This window comes from Hordeum vulgare, chromosome 5H (assembly GCF_904849725.1).
Source record: "Hordeum vulgare subsp. vulgare chromosome 5H, MorexV3_pseudomolecules_assembly, whole genome shotgun sequence".
NCBI classification, from domain to species: Eukaryota; Viridiplantae; Streptophyta; class Magnoliopsida; order Poales; family Poaceae; genus Hordeum; species Hordeum vulgare.
In genome coordinates this window covers 475,156,685-475,172,961 of record NC_058522.1, presented here as the reverse complement: position 1 = coordinate 475,172,961, position 16,277 = coordinate 475,156,685, and positions in this window count along the sequence as shown.

Below are 16,277 nucleotides of genomic sequence, written 5' to 3'. Positions count from 1 at the left end.
CCCTAAAAATCCAGAAAAAATCAGGGCATCCACGGAAACACTTTTCCGCCACCGCAAGCTTCCGTTTCCGCAAAATCTCATCTGGAGAACCTTCCCGGTGCCCTGCCGGAGGGGACTTTGGAGTTGGAGGGCTTCTTCATCAACATCATCGCCCCTCCAATGACTCGTGAGTAGTTCACTTCAGACCTACGGTTCCGTAGTTAGTATCTAGATGGCTTCTTCTCTCTCTTGGATCTTCAATACAAAGTTCTCCATGATCTTCATGGAGATCTATCCGATGTAATCCTCTTTGGCGGTGTGTTTGTCGAGATCCGATGAATTGTGGATTTGTGATCAGATTATCTATGATATATATTTGAGTCTTTGCTGATTTCTTATATGCATGATTTGATATCCTTGTAAGTCTCTCCGAGTCTTGGGTTTTGTTTGGCCAACTAGATCTATGATTCTTGCAATGGGAGAAGTGCTTGGTTTTGGGTTCATACCGTGTGGTGACCTTTCCCAGTGACAGAAGGGGCAGCAAGGCTAGCATCGTGTTGTTTCCATCAAGGGTAACAAGATGGGCTTCTATCGTAGATATGAGATTGTCCATCTACATCATGTCATCTTGCTTAAGGCGTTACTCTCTTCTTTTGAACTTAATACACTAGATGCATGCTGGATAGCGGTCGACGTGTGGAGTAATAGTAGTAGATGCAGAAAGTATCGGTCTACTTGTTTTGGACGTGATGCCTATAGATATAATCATTGCCATAGATAACGTCACGACTTTGCGCAGTTCTATCAATTGCTCGACAGTAATTCGTTCACCCACCGTCTACTTGCTTTCATGAGAGAAGACACTAGTGAACACTACGGCCCCCGGGTCTATTCACACCTATCATTCCCACTTTCACTTTTACTTTGCTTTGTTTCTTTTTGCTTTCAGTTCTCACTTGGCAAACAATCTATAAGGGATTGACAACCCCTTCATTGCGTTGGGTGCAAGCTCTTTGTGTTTGTGCAGGTACTTGTGATAATCCTTCACTGGATCGATACCTTGTTTCTCAAAACTGAGGGAAATACTTACCGCTGCTGTGCTGCATCACCCTTTCCGCTTCGAGGGAACACCAACGCAAGGCTCCAAGGCCACGGGGGAATCCTTTTCATATTTGCCAAGGAAGTCCCTAAAGGCGTAGCCGTAGCAGAAGGATTCCTGGTGTCGTTGCTGAGGAGTATCAAGACAAGAATAGTCTCCCGTCAGCACGCTTGTTTCTGGCGCCGTTGGAAGGTCTTTTGTTGTAGTAGCAGAAGTATTTCTGGCGCCGTTGCTGGGGAAGGAGAGATCTATCCAAGTAGGTCTCACAAACTCATCTCTTGCATTTACTTTTTTGCCAGTTGCCTCTCGTTTTCCTCTCCCCCACTTCACATTTCACGTTTTCATTTGCCTTTCTCCTTTGCCGTTTTCATTTGCCTTTTTGCCGTTTTCCTTTGCCGGTTTTCTTGCTTGCTTGTGTGCTTGTTTGTTTGTTGAAGTCATCATGGCTGAAAACACCAAACTTTGCGACTTCTCGAGTACCAATAATAATGATTTTATTAGTACTCCGATTGCTCCCGCCACTAGTGCGGAATCGTATGAAATCAACGCATCTTTGCTGAATCTTGTTATGAAAGAGCAATTCTCTGGCCTTCCTAGTGAAGATGCCGCATCCCATCTCAATACCTTCATTGAGCTTTGCGATATGCAAAATAAAAGAGATGTGGATAATGACGTGATTAAGTTGAAGCTTTTTCCTTTCTCATTGCGAGATCGCGCAAAAACTTGGTTTTCTTCTTTGCCTAAAGTTGTAGCCGTAGCAGAAGGATTCCTGGTGCCGTTGCTCAGGAGTATCAAGACAAGAATAGTCTCCCGTCAGCACACTTTTTTCTGGCGCCGTTGGAAGGTCTTTTGTTGCAGTAGCAGTGCGCCATTAGTAAAAAATTCTAATGGCGTGATGCTAGCGGCGCACCTGTAGTGCGCCATTAGTAGCCAAAACAGGTGCGCCACTAGCAGGCCTTTTCCTAGTAGTGCTTTCACCTGCCCTTTCGGTACCTTTGCTTATAGACGTATGCCTTTTGGCTTATGTAATGCACCTGCCACCTTTCAAAGATGTATGATGGCTATATTCTCTGACTTTTGTGAAAAGATTGTTGAGGTTTTCATGGATGACTTTTCCGTTTACGGGTCTTCCTTTGATGATTGCCTCAGCAACCTTGATTGAGTTTTGCAGAGATGTAAAGATACCAATCTTGTCTTGAATTGGGAGAAGTGCCACTTTATGGTTAATGAAGGCATCGTCTTAGTACATAAAATTTCTGAAAGAGGTATTGAAGTTGATAAGGCTAAGGTTGCTGCAATCGAGAAAATGCCATACCCCACAGATATCAAAGGTATAAGAAGTTTCCTTGGTCATTCTGGTTTCTATAGAAGGTTCATTAAAGACTTCTCTAAGATTTCTAGGCCTCTTACCAATCTCTTGCAAAAGGATATTCCTTTTGTTTTTTACGATGATTGTGAGGAAGCCTTCGAAACACTTAAGAGGGCTTTGATAACTACATCTATTGTTCAACCACCTGATTGGAACTTGCCTTTTGAGATCATGTGTGACGCTAGTGATTATGCTATTGGTGTTTTTCTAGGGCAAAGAGTTGACAAGAAGTTGAATGTTATTCACTACGCTAGTAAAACTCTAGACAGTGCCCAGAGAAACTATGCCACTATGGAGAAGGAATTTTTAGCAGTCGTGTTTGCATGTGAAAAGTTCAGGTCTTACATAGTTGATTCCAAAGTCACTATTCACAGTGATCATGCTGCTATTAAGTACCTCATGGAGAAGAAGGACGCTAAACCTAGACTTATCATATGTGTTCTCTTGCTACAAGAATTTGATTTGCACGTTGTCGACAGAAAGGGTGCTGATAACCCAGTAGCAGATAACTTGTCTAGGTTGGAGAACGTTCTTCATGACCCACAACCTATCAATGATAGCTTTCCCGAACAGGTTGTTAGATGTTGTGTACCTGAACATGAACAGATCCTACAGAAGTGTACCTAAACATGAACATGAACATGAACATGAACATGAACAGGTTGTGTACCTGAACATGAACATGAAGAGGTTATTAGACGTTATTAGACGTTATTAGTAGCAGATAACAGGGATGATCCTCACCTTTATAAGGAAGGAGTAGATGGTGTTATTAGACGTTGTGTACCTAAACATGAACAGGGACAGATCCTACAGAAGTGTCACTCCGAGGCCTACGGAGGACACCATGCGGGAGATAGAACTGCACACAAGGTATTGCAATCAGGTTTCTATTGACCCACTCTCTTTAAGGATGCCCGTAAGTTTGTCTTGTCTTCTGACGAATGCCAAAGAATAGGTAATATTAGCAAACGTCAGGAAATGCCTATGAACTATTCACTTGTCATTGAACCATTTGATGTTTGGGGCTTTGATTATATGGGACCTTTTCCAAAATCCAACGGGTATACACATATCCTAGTTGATGTTGATTACGTCACTAAGTGGATAGAAGCTATCCCCACTAGTAGTGCTGATCACAACACCTCTATCAAGATGCCGAAAGAAGTTATCTTCCCTAGATTTGGAGTCCCTAGATATCTAATGACCGACGGTGGTTCACACTTCATTCATGGTGCTTTCCGTAAAACGCTTGCTAAGTACGATGTCAACCATAGAATTGCGTCTCCGTATCACCCTTAGTCCAGTGGTCAAGTAGAGCTAAGCAATAGAGAGATTAAACCGATTCTGCAAAAGACTGTCAACATGTCTAGAAAGAATTGGTCTAAGAAGCTCGATGATGCATTGTGGGCTTATAGAACTGCCTATAAGAATCCCATGGGCATGTCTCCATACAAAATGGTGTATGGGAAAGCATGTCACTTACCTCTTGAGCTAGAGCATAAAGCTTATTAGGCAATCAAAGAGCTCAACTTTGGTTTCAAACTTGTCGGTGAGAAGAGGTTATTTGACATTAGCTCGCTTGATGAGTGGAGAACTCAGGCATATGAGAATGCCAAGCTGTTCAAAGAGAAGGTTAAGAGGTGGCATGATAAGAGGATACAAAAGCGTGAGTTCAATGTAGGTGATTATGTCTTGCTATATAAATCTCGTTTAAGATTCTTTGCACGCAAGCTTCTCTCTAAATGGGAAGGGGCCTATGTTGTTGAGGAAGTATATCGTTCCGGTGCTATCAAGATCAACAACACGGAAGGTAATTGTCCGAGAGTGGTAAATGGGCAGAGAATCAAGCATTATATCTCAGGTACTCCCATAAATGTTGAAAGCAATATCATCAATACCATAACTCCGAAAGAATACCTAAGGGACATTTATCAGCCTGTTTCAGACTCCGAAAACAAAGAGATATGTGATTCGGTAACAAAATAGAGTCCAAAACTTTTCCAGTAGGAAATTTTCTCTGTTTTGGAATATTTGAAAAAATAAAAAAATTGGAAGTAGTCCGGAAAGTGCGCGAGGAGGCGACAAGCCAGCAAGGCGCGGGCCCACCCCCTGACCGCGCCGTGAGGGCTTGTGTCCACCTCGTGCGCCTCCCGGACTCCGTTTTCATGCAGGGTACTCCTTCTGGTCTGGAAAAAATCATTATATGTACTTCCATTTGGTCTGACCCCTGCATCATGCAGATTTCCTGTGTTTTTCGTTTCGAGCCTGTTTCTGTTGCAGATCTAGATCGCTATGACTTCCCCAAAAGCTCCAAAGGAGAAGATCTTCGAGAAGGTCATCAATCCCTACCTCACGAAAGTGCTGCAACACCCTCAATCTATCGAGATGCGTGAGGGGATGTTGCACATGTGTGATGTTGAGGGGCCTAAGAAGACCGCAAGCGTGGAGACGAGGCTCGAAGCAATGGAGCAACAAGTCTTCAAGTGCCAGGGGATGGTGGAGCGTGGACTCAATGCCAACCACATGATGATCACGGAGTTCACCAACAAGCACAGGATTGATGCCAATGACATTGGGAAGCACCTCTCCAGGCTCTATGACAGGGTTGATCAACTCCAGGGCCAGATCTATGACCTGCAGAACCAAAACTGTGAGTATGAGTATAGATTTAAATCAATAAGGTTGGCTATAGATTTGAGGATTCCGGAGACTCATTCATCTTTCCATGGTGGAGCACCTATGCCTTGGAAGACGGAGGATAAAACTCATGTTGCAACAACTCCACCATCACCACCAAAGGAAGACAACTGAGCATTGGTATGGGCAATCCCCTTGGATTTTGCCAAGCTTGGGGGAGTTGCCCCGGTATCGTATCACCATCACATCTTTTTCCTTTACCTTTGTTTTAGTTTTCCTTTTTAGTTTTCTTTTTCTCTAGTAGTTTAAAAGTCTTAGTGTTTTAGTCTTGAGTTTTGCTTTGTGTCACCCCCGATGTATTCTTGCTCGTGAGCCATATAATAAAGAGTGTCTTAGTTGAAGGGCTTTGCCTCTTGCCATGATCAAAAGAGTGAGAATAGAACAAAAGCATGAAAGATCATGTAATGATCTTATGGGAAGTGATGGCTTCACATATAAAAAGGATGAGGATTGAAACTTGTTGAGGGTAGGCAAACGTAGACCTTGGGCATTGTTGCAATTAATAGGAAGTGATAAAGAAGGAGAGGTTCACATATAAATATATCATCTCTGACACTATATATGATTGTGAACACTCACTAAACTATTACATGCCTAGAAGTAGATGTTGGACAAGGAAGACAACGTAATGAATTGTGTTTGCTTGGCTCCGAACAATGTTATATGATTAGAGATCCCTTAGCATGTGACGATTGCCTCCACCTGATATTAGCCAAAACCTCCCGCACTAAGTAGAGATACTACGTGTGCATCCATGAACCATCAAACCAGTTTTGCCATGAGTGTCCACTATACCTACCTATGGATTGAATAAGATCCCTCAAGTAAGTTGTCATCGGTGCAAGAAATAAAAATTGCTCTCTAATATGTATGATCTATTAGTGTGGGGGAAAACAAGCTTTATACGAACCTATGATGAGGAAGACATAAAAGCGACAGACTTCATAATAAAGTTCTTTATCACAGGAGGCAATATAAAGTGACGTTCCTCCACACTAAGAGGGCACACATCCAAACCTCAAAAGCGCATGACAACCTCTTCTTCCCTCTGCGAAGGGCCTATCTTGTACCTTTAATTTTTGCCCTTGAAAGAGTCATGGTGATCTTCACCAATTCTTTATCTCGCCTTTATCTTGGCTAACGTCATATGCTTGGGAAAGATCTATATTCATATGTCAACTTGGAGGTAGGCATTCATGAATTATTATTGTTGACATTACCCTTGAGATAAGTAGTTGGGAGGCAAAACTATAAGCCCCTATCTTTCTCTGTGTCTAGCTAAAACTTTGATCTCATGAGTACCACGTGAGTTGTAGCAATTGTAGAGAACGAAAGAATGATTGAGTATGTGGATTTGCTTTACAAGCTCTTATTTGACTCTTTATGATGTTGTGATAAATTGCAATTGCTTCAATGACTAAAGGCTATCGGTTGTTACTTCTCGGTAAGGTTCTGGATCCATGCTTTACTTTGTGAAGGAATTATCACTTTAGCATGAGAGATTATATGTTGGTATTGCTGTTATGATCTTGATCATGATGCATGCATGTTCGTATCTTGTTATGTCGACACCTCTCTCCTTAAACATGTGGACATATTTATTGAGCTCGGCTTTCGCTTGAGGACAAGCGAGGTCTAAGCTTGGGGGAGTTGATACGTCCATTTTGCATCATGTTTTCATGTTGATATTTATCGCTTCTTTGGCTGTTATTTCACTTCACGGTACTATTCTTATGCCTTTTATCTATTATTTTGCAAGGTTTACATGAAGAGGGAGAATACCGGCAACTGGAATTCTGGCCTGAAAGTGGAGCAAAGTTGAGATACCTATTCTGCGCAACTCCAAACGCAGTAAAATCATGAGGAATTTTTTCCCGATTTATCAAAAATACTGGGCCGAAGAAGTGCCCGAGGGGCACCACGGGGTGCCCACAAGCCTGCACGGCGCGGCCACCCCCCAAGCCACGCCATGGGGGCTTCTGGGAAGCCCACTGGCCCACTTGCTCCCCTATTTTTCTATATGGAGGGTTTCGTCCAGGAAAAAAAATCAAGGAGGAGCTTTTTCGTGGTTTCGCCGCCGCCACGAGGCGGAACTTGAGCAGAACCAATCTTGAGCTCCGGCAGGACGATCCTGCCGGGGAAACTTCCCTCCCGTAGGTGGAAATCGTCGCCATCGTCATCACCAACACTCCTCCCATCGGAGGGGACTCGTCACCATAACATCTTCATCAGCACCATCTCATCTCCAAACCCTAGTTCAGCACTTGTAACCAATCTCCGTCTCGCGACTCCGATTGGTACTTGTAAGGTTGCTAGTAGTGTTGATTACTCTTTGTAGTTGATGCTAGTTGGATTATTTGGTGGAAGAGTTTATGTTCAGATCCTTGATGCTACTCATTACCTCTCTGATCATGAATATGATTATTCTTTGTGAGTAGTTACTTTTGTTCCCGAGGACATGGGATAAGTCATGCTAATAGTAGTCATGTGAATTTGGTATTCGTTCGGTATTTTTATAAGTTTTATGTTGTTTTTCCTCTAGTGGTGTTATGTGAACGTCGACTACATAACACTTCACCATTATTTGGGCCTAGAGGAAGGCATTGGGAAGTAGTATGTAGATGATGGTTTGCTAGAGTGACATAAGCTTAAACCCTAGTTTATGCGTTGCTTCGTAAGGGGCTGATTTGGATCCACTAGTTTAATGCTATGGTTAGACTTTGTCTTAATTCTTCTTCTGTAGTTGCGGATGCTTGCGAGAGGGGTTAATCATAAGTGGGATGCTTGTCCAAGTAAGGGCAGTACCCAAGCGCCGGTCCACCCACATATCAAACTATCAAAGTAAAGAACGCGAATTGTATGAACATGATGAAACTGTTGGGTAACGTAGCATAAATTCAAAAAAATTCCTACGCATATTTAGATCTTCCTATGGAGAGACCAGCAACGAGAGAGGGGGTGAATGCATCTTCATACCTTTGAAGATTGCTAAGCAGAAGCATTGCTAGAACGCGGTTGATGGAGTCGTACTCGCGGCGATTCAGATCGCGGTGTGATTCTGATCTAGTGTCGAACCACGGCATCTCCGTGTTCAACACACGTGCAGTCCAGTAATGTCTCCCGCACCTTGATTCAGCAAGGAGGAGGGTGAGTTTGGGGAAGATCTACGGTAGCACGACGGCGTGGTGTCGATGGAGAGACGAGGTCTCCCGGCAGGGCTTCACCAAGCACCGGCAGAGATGAGGAAGAAGGGGGGCAGGGCTGCGCCGAGGGAGATGGAAAAATCGTGTGTCAAACAGCCCCAAAACCCCCACTATATATAGGAGGAGGGGAGGGGGGGCGCCACCCCTAGGGTTCCCACCCTAGGTGGTGCGGCAGCCCAGATGGGAGGGGGGCGGCGGCCAAGGCACGGAAAGGGGGGGCGGCGCCCTAGATGGGCCTTGGCCCTCCCCTGCGCCTAGGTTTTCCCCTCCCTCCCTCTCTGATCGCATGTGCTAGGTGTCGGGGGCGCAGCAGCCCACCTAGGGGCTGGTTCCCTCCCGCACTTGGCCCATGTAGCCCTCCGGGGCTTGTGGCCCCTCCCGGTGGGCCTCCGGAACCCTTCCGGTGGTCCCGACACTTTGCCGGTGGTGCCCGAAACATTTCCGGCGTCCAAACCCATCGATCCTATATATCAATATTTACCTCCGGACCATTCTGGAGCTCCTCGTGACATCCGGGATCTCATCCGGGACTCCGAGCATACTTCGGTAACCTCGTATAACAATTCCCTATAGCCCTAGCGTCATCGAACCTTATGCGTGTAGACCCTACGGGTTCGGGATACAGGCAGACATGACCGAGACACCTCTCCGGCCAATAACCATCAGCGGGGTCTGGATACCCATGGTGGCTCCCACTTGCTCAACGATGATCTCATCGGATGAACCACGATGTCAAGGATTCAATCAATCCCATATACAATTCCCTTTGTCTGTCGGTATAGAACTTGCCCGAGATTCGATCGTTGGTATACCTATACCTTGTTCAATCTCGTTACCGGTAAGTCTCTTTACTCGTTCCGTAGAACGTCATCGTGTGACTAACTCCTTAGTCACATTGAGCTCATGATGATGTTCTACCGAGTGGGCCCAGAGATACCTCTCCGTCACACGGAGTGACAAATCCCGATCTCGATTCGTACCAGCCTAACAGACACTTTCAGAGGTACTCGTAGTGCACCTTTATAGTCACCCAGTTACGTTGTGACGTTTGATACACCCAAAGCACTCCTACGGTATCCGGGAGTTGCACAATCTCACGGTCGAAGGAAATGACACTTGACATTAGAAAATCTTTAGCATACGAACAATACGATCTAGTGCTACGCTTAGGATTGGGTCTTGTCCATCACATCATTCTCCCAATGATGTGATCCCGTTATCAATGACATCTAATGCCCATGACCAGGAAACCATGATCATCTATTGACTAACGAGCTAGCCAACTAGATGCTTGCTAGGGACACATTGTGATCTATTTATTCACAAATGTATTACTGTTTCCTGTTAATACAATTATAGCATGAACAATAGACGATTATCATGAACAAGGAAATATGATAATAACCATTTTATTATTGCGTGTAGGGCATATTTCCAACAGTCTCCCACTTGGACTAGAGTCAATAATCTAGTTACATTGTGATGTATCGAACACCCATAGCATCATGGTGTTGATCATGTTTTGCTCGTGGAAGAGGTTTAGTCAAGGGTCTGCAACATTCAGATCCGTGTGTACTTTACAAATCTCTATTACTCCACTCTGGACATGGTCCTGGATGGAGTTGTAGCGGCGTTTGATGTGCTTCGTCTTCCGGTGAAACCTGGGCCCCTTGGCTATGGCAATGGCCCCAGTGTTATCATAGAAGAGTGTCATTAGACCCGACGCGCTTGGAACCACTCCAAGGTCGGTGATGAGCTCCTTCATCCAAATTCCTTCATGAGCTGCTTCAGAAGCAGCTATGTACTCCGCTTCACATGTAGATGCTGCCACGACTTCTTGATTGCTGCTGCACCAGCTCACTGCCCCACCATTCAAAACATATATGTATCCGTTCTGTGACTTAGAGTCATTCGGATCTGTGTCGAAGCTAGCGTCGACGTAACCCTTTACGACGGGCTCTTCGTCACCTCCATAAACGAGAAACATTTCCTTAGTCCTTTTCACATACTTAAGGATATTCTTGACCGCTGTCCAGTGTTCCATACCAGGATCACTTTGGTACCCCCTACCAAACTTATGGCAAGGTTTATATCAGGTCTGGTACACAGCATGGCATACATAAGAGATCCTATGGCTGAAGCATAGGGGACATAACTCATCTTCTCTCTATCTGCTGCCGTGGTCGGCGATTGAGTCTTACTCAATCTCATACCTTGCAAAACTAGCAAGAACACTTTCTTTGAGTTTTCCATATTGAACTTTTTCAATATCTTGTCAAGGTATGTACTTTGCGAAAGACCTATGAGGCATCTCGATCTATCTCTATAGATCTTGATGCCTAATATGTATGCAGCTTCTCCAAGGTCCTTCATTGAAAAACTCTTGTTCAAATAGGCCTTTATGCTCTCCAACATCTCTATATTATTCCCCATCAATAATATGTCATCCACATACAATATGAGGAAAGCTACAGAGCTCCCACTCACTTTCTTGTACAGACAGGCTTCTCCATAAACCTGTATGAACCCAAACGCTTTAATCACCTCATTAAAGCGAATGTTCCAACTCCGAGATGCTTGCACCAGCCCATAGATGGAGCGCTGGAGCTTGCACACTTTGTTAGCACCCTTAGGGTCGACAAAACCTTTTGGTTGCATCATATACAACTCTTCCTTAAGGTTCCCGTTAAGGAACGCTGCTTTGACGTCCATTTGCCAAATTTCATAATCAAAAAAGGCGGCAATTGCTAACATGATTCGGACTGATTTCAGCTTCGCTACGGGAGAGAAAGTCTCTTCGTAGTCAATTCCTTGAATTTGTCGAAAACCCTTTGCGACAAGTCGAGCTTTATAAACGGTCACATTACCGTTTGCATCAGTCTTCTTCTTGAAGATCCATTTATTTTTTATGGCTCGCCGGTTATCGGGCAAGTCCACCAAAGTCCATACTTTGTTCTCATACATGGATCCTATCTCGGATTTCATAGCTTCAAGCCATTTGTTGGAATCACGGCCCGCCATCGCTTCTTCATAGTTCGAAGGTTCACCGTTGTCTAACAACATGATTTCCATTACAAGGTTGCCTTACGACTCTGGTGTGGAGCGTACCCTCTTGGATCTTCGTGGCTCAGTAGTAACTTGATCCGAAGCTTCATGATCATTATCATAACTTCCTCTTCAGTTGGTGTAGGCGCCACAGGAACAACTTCCCGCGCTGCACTACTATCCTGTTCGAGAGGGGGTGTAATTACCTCATCAAGTTCTACCTTCCTTCCACTTACTTCTTTCGAGAGAAACTCTTTCTCTAGAAAGGATCCGTTCTTGGCAACAAAGGTTTTACCTTCGGATCTAAGATAGACGGTATACCCAATAGTTTCCTTAGGGTATCCTATGAATACGCATTTCTCCGCTTTGGGTTCGAGCTTTTCTGGTTGAAGTTTCTTCACATAAGCATCGCAGCCCCAAACTTTAAGAAACGACAACTTAGGTTTCTTGCCAAACCATAGTTCATACGGTGTCGTCTCAACGGATTTAGTCGGTGCCCTATTTAAAGTGAATGTTGCAGTTTCTAATGTGTATCCCCAAAATGATAGCGGTAAGTCGGTAAGAAACATCATAGATCGTACCATATCTAGTAAAGTGCGATTACGACGTTCAGACACTCCGTTGCGTTGCGGTGTGCCAGGCGGCGTCAGTTGTGAAACGATTCCACACTTCCTTAGGTGTGTGCCAAACTCGTGACTCAAATATTCTCCTCCACGATCATATCGTAGACACTTAATTTTTTTGTCACGTTGATTCTCGACCTCACTCTGAAACTCCTTGAACTTTTAAAATGTCTCAGATTTGTGCTTCATCAAGTAGATATACCCATACCTACTCAAATCATCAGTGAGAGTGAGAACATAACGATAGCCACCGCGAGCTTCAACGTTCATTGGACCGCACACATCAGTATGTATTATTTCCAATAAGTCAGTTGCTCTCTCCATTATCCCTGAGAATGGAGTCTTAGTCATCTTGCCCATGAGGCACGGTTCGCATGTGTCAAATGATTCAAAGTCAAGAGACTCTAATAGTCCATCAGTATGGAACTTCTTCATGCGCTTAACGCCGATATGACCAAGGCGGCAGTGCCAGAAGTATGTGGGACTATCATTATCAACTTTACATCTTTTGGTACTCACACTATGAATATGCGTAACATCACGATCAAGATTCATCAAGAATAAACCATTCACCAACGGAGCATGACCATAAAACATATCACTCATATAAATAGAACAACCATTATTCCCTGACTTAAATGAGTAGTCGTCTCGCATTAAGCAAGACCCTGATACAATATTCATGCTCAAAGCTGGTACTAAATAACAATTATTAAGGTTTAAAACTAATCCCGACGGTAGATGTAGAGGTAGCGTGCCGACGGTGATCACATCGACCTTGGAGCCATTCCCGACGTGCATCATCACCTCGTCCTTGGTCAGTCTCCGCTTATTCCGCACTTCCTACTTTGAGTTGCAAATGTGAGCAATAGCACCGGTATCAAATACCCCGGAGCTACTATGAGCGCTGGTAAGGTACACATCAATAACATGTATATCACATATACCTTTAACATTGTCGGCCTTCTTGTCCGCTAAGTATTTGGGGTAGTTCCGCTTCCAGTGACCCTTTCCCTTGCAATAGAAGCACTCAGTCTCAGGCTTGGGTCCATTATTTTTCTTCTTCTCGGCATCTGGCTTACCGGGCGCGGCAACGGCTTTGCCGTCTTTCTTGAAGTTCTTCTTACCCTTGCCCTTCTTGAAACTAGTGGTCTTGTTGACCATCAACACTTGATGCTCTTTCTTGATTTCTACTTCTGCAGACTTGAGCATCGAGTACAACTCGGGAATGGTCTTCTCCATCCCTTGCACGTTGTAGTTAAGCACAAAACCTTTGTAGCTTGGTGGGAGAGACTCGAGGATTCTGTGAATTCTAGCATCATCCGGAAGTTTGACTCCAAGTGAAGTCAGACGACCGTGTAACCCAGACATTTTGAGTATGTGCTCACTGACAGAACTGTTCTCCTCCATCTTACAGCTAAAGAACTTGTCGGAGACTTCATATCTCTCGACACAGGATGAGCTTGAAAAACTAGCTTCAGCTCTTGGAACATCTCATATGCACCGTGTTGCTCAAAACGCCTTTGGAGCCCCGTTTCTAAACTGTATAACATGCCACACCTAACCAGAGAGTAGTCATCACTCCGCGTTTGCCAGACGTTCAGAATGTCCTGGGCTGCTGCGGGAGCGGGAGGGTCACCTAGCGGCGCATCAAGGACATAAGCCTTTTTAGCTGCTTCAAGGATGAGCTTCAAGTTGCGAACCCAGTCCGCATAGTTGCTACCATCATCTTTCAGCTTGTTTTTCTCTAGGAATGCATTGAAATTGAGGTTGACGTTGGCCATCTACAATATTTATAAAGACAACTTTTAGACTAAGTTCATGACAATTAAGTTCATTTAATCAAATTAAGTATGAACACCCACTTAAATCGACATCCCTCTAGTCATCTAAGTGATACATGATCCATGTTGACTAACTCGTGTCCGATCATCACGTGAGACGGACTAGTCACCATGGTGAGCAACTTCATGCTGATCGTATTCAACCATACGACTCATGTTCGACCTTTCGGTCTCTTGTATTCGAGGTCATGTCTGTACATGCTAAGCTCGTAGAGTCAACCTAGGTGTTTCGCGTGTGTAAATCGGGCTTACAGCCATTGTATGCGAACGTTAGAATCTATCACACCCTATCATCACGTGGTGCTTCGAGACAATGATACTTCGCAACGGTGCACACTTAGGGGAATACGTTCTCGAAATTTTAAGAGGGATCATCTTATTATGCTACCGTCGTTCTAAGCAATAAGATGAAAAACATAATAAACATCACAATGCAATCATATAGTGACATGATATGGCCATTATCATCTTTGCTCTTTCGATCTCCATCTTTAGGCATCGCATGATCATCATTGTCATCGGCGTGACACCATGATCTCCATTATCATGATCTCCATCATCGTGTCTACGTGAAGTCATCACGCCAACTACTACTATCACTACTACTATAGCTAACAGTTAGCAATGAAGTAAAAGTAGTAAGCACATGGCGTTGCATCTCATACAATAAATTAAGACAACTCCTATGGCTCCTGCCGGTTGTCATACTCATCGACATGCAAGTCGTGAAACCTATTACAATAACATGATCATCTCATACATCATACATGCAACATCACAACTTTGGCCATATCACATCACATGTCAAACCCTGCAAAAACAAGTTAGACATCCTCTAATTGTTGTTGCAAGTTTTACGTGGCTGATTTGGGTTTCTAGCAAGAACGCTTTCATACCTACGTGACTGCCAGAATGATGATATGCCAAAGCTATTTACCCTTCATAAGGACCTTTTTCATCAAATCCAATCCTACTAGAGTAGGAGAGACAGACACCCGCTAGCCACCTTTATGCACGGTGTGCATGTGTGTCGGTGGAACCAGTCTCACATAAGCGTACGTGTAATGTCGGTCCGGGCCGCTTCATCCCACAATACCACCGGAAAAGAATAAGACTAGTAGCGGCAAGCAATTGACAAATCATCGCCCACAACCTTTTTTGTTCTACTCGTGCATAGAATCTACGCATAGAAAACCTGGCTCGGATGCCACTGTTGGGTAACGTAGCATAAATTCAAAAAAATTCCTACGCATATTCAGATCTTCCTATGGAGAGACCAGTAACGAGAGAGGGGGTGAGTGCATCTTCATACCTTTGAAGATCGCTAAGCGGAATCGTTGCTAGAACGCGGTTGATGGAGTCGTACTCGCGGCGATTCAGATCGCGGTGTGATTCCGATCAAGTGCCGAACCACGACACCTCCACGTTCAACACACGTGCAGCCCGGTGACGTCTCCCGCACCTTGATCCAGCGAGGAGGAGGGAGTGGTAGGGGAAGATCTCCGGCAGCATGACGGCGTGGTGTCGATGGAGAGACGAGGTCTCCCGGCAGGGCTTCGCCAAGCACCGGCAGAGAGGAGGAAGAAGGGGGGCAGGGCTGCGCCGAGGGAGATGGAAAACCGTGTGTCAAACAGCCCCAAAACCCCCACTATATATAGGAGGAGGGGAGGGGGTGCGCCACCCCTACGGTTCCCACCCTAGGTGGTGCGGCAGCCCGGATGGGAGAGGGGGGCGGCGGCCAGGGGAGGGAAAGGGGGGGTGGCGCCCTAGGTGGGCCTTGGGCCTCCCCTGCGCCTAGTGTTTCCCCTTCCTCCCTCTCTGGTGCGCATGGGCTGGGTGTGGGGGGCGCACCAGCCCACCTAGGGGCTGGTTCCCTCCCACACTTCGCCCATGTAGCCCTCCGGGGCTTGTGGCCCCTCCCGGTGGGCCTCCGGAACCCTTCCGGTGGTCCCGACACTTTGCCGGTGGTGCCCGAAACATTTCCGGCGTCCAAACCCATCCATCCTATATATCAATCTTTACCTCCGGACCATTCTGGAGCTCCTCGTGACGTCCGGGATCTCATCTGGGACTCCGAACATCCTTCGGTAACCTGGTATAACAATTCCCTATAGCCCTAGCGTCATCGAACCTTAAGTGTGTAGACCCTACGGGTTTGGGAGACAGACAGACATGACCGAGACACCTCTCCGGCCAATAATTATTAACGGGGTCTGGATACCCATGGTGGCTCCCACTTGCTCAACGATGATCTCATCGGATGACCCACGATGTCAAGGATTTAATCAATCCCGTATACAATTCCCTTTGTCTGTCGGTATAGAACTTGCCCGAGATTCGATCGTCGGTATACCTATACCTTGTTCAATCTCGTTACCGGTAAGTCTCTTTACTCGTTCCGTAGCACGTCATCGT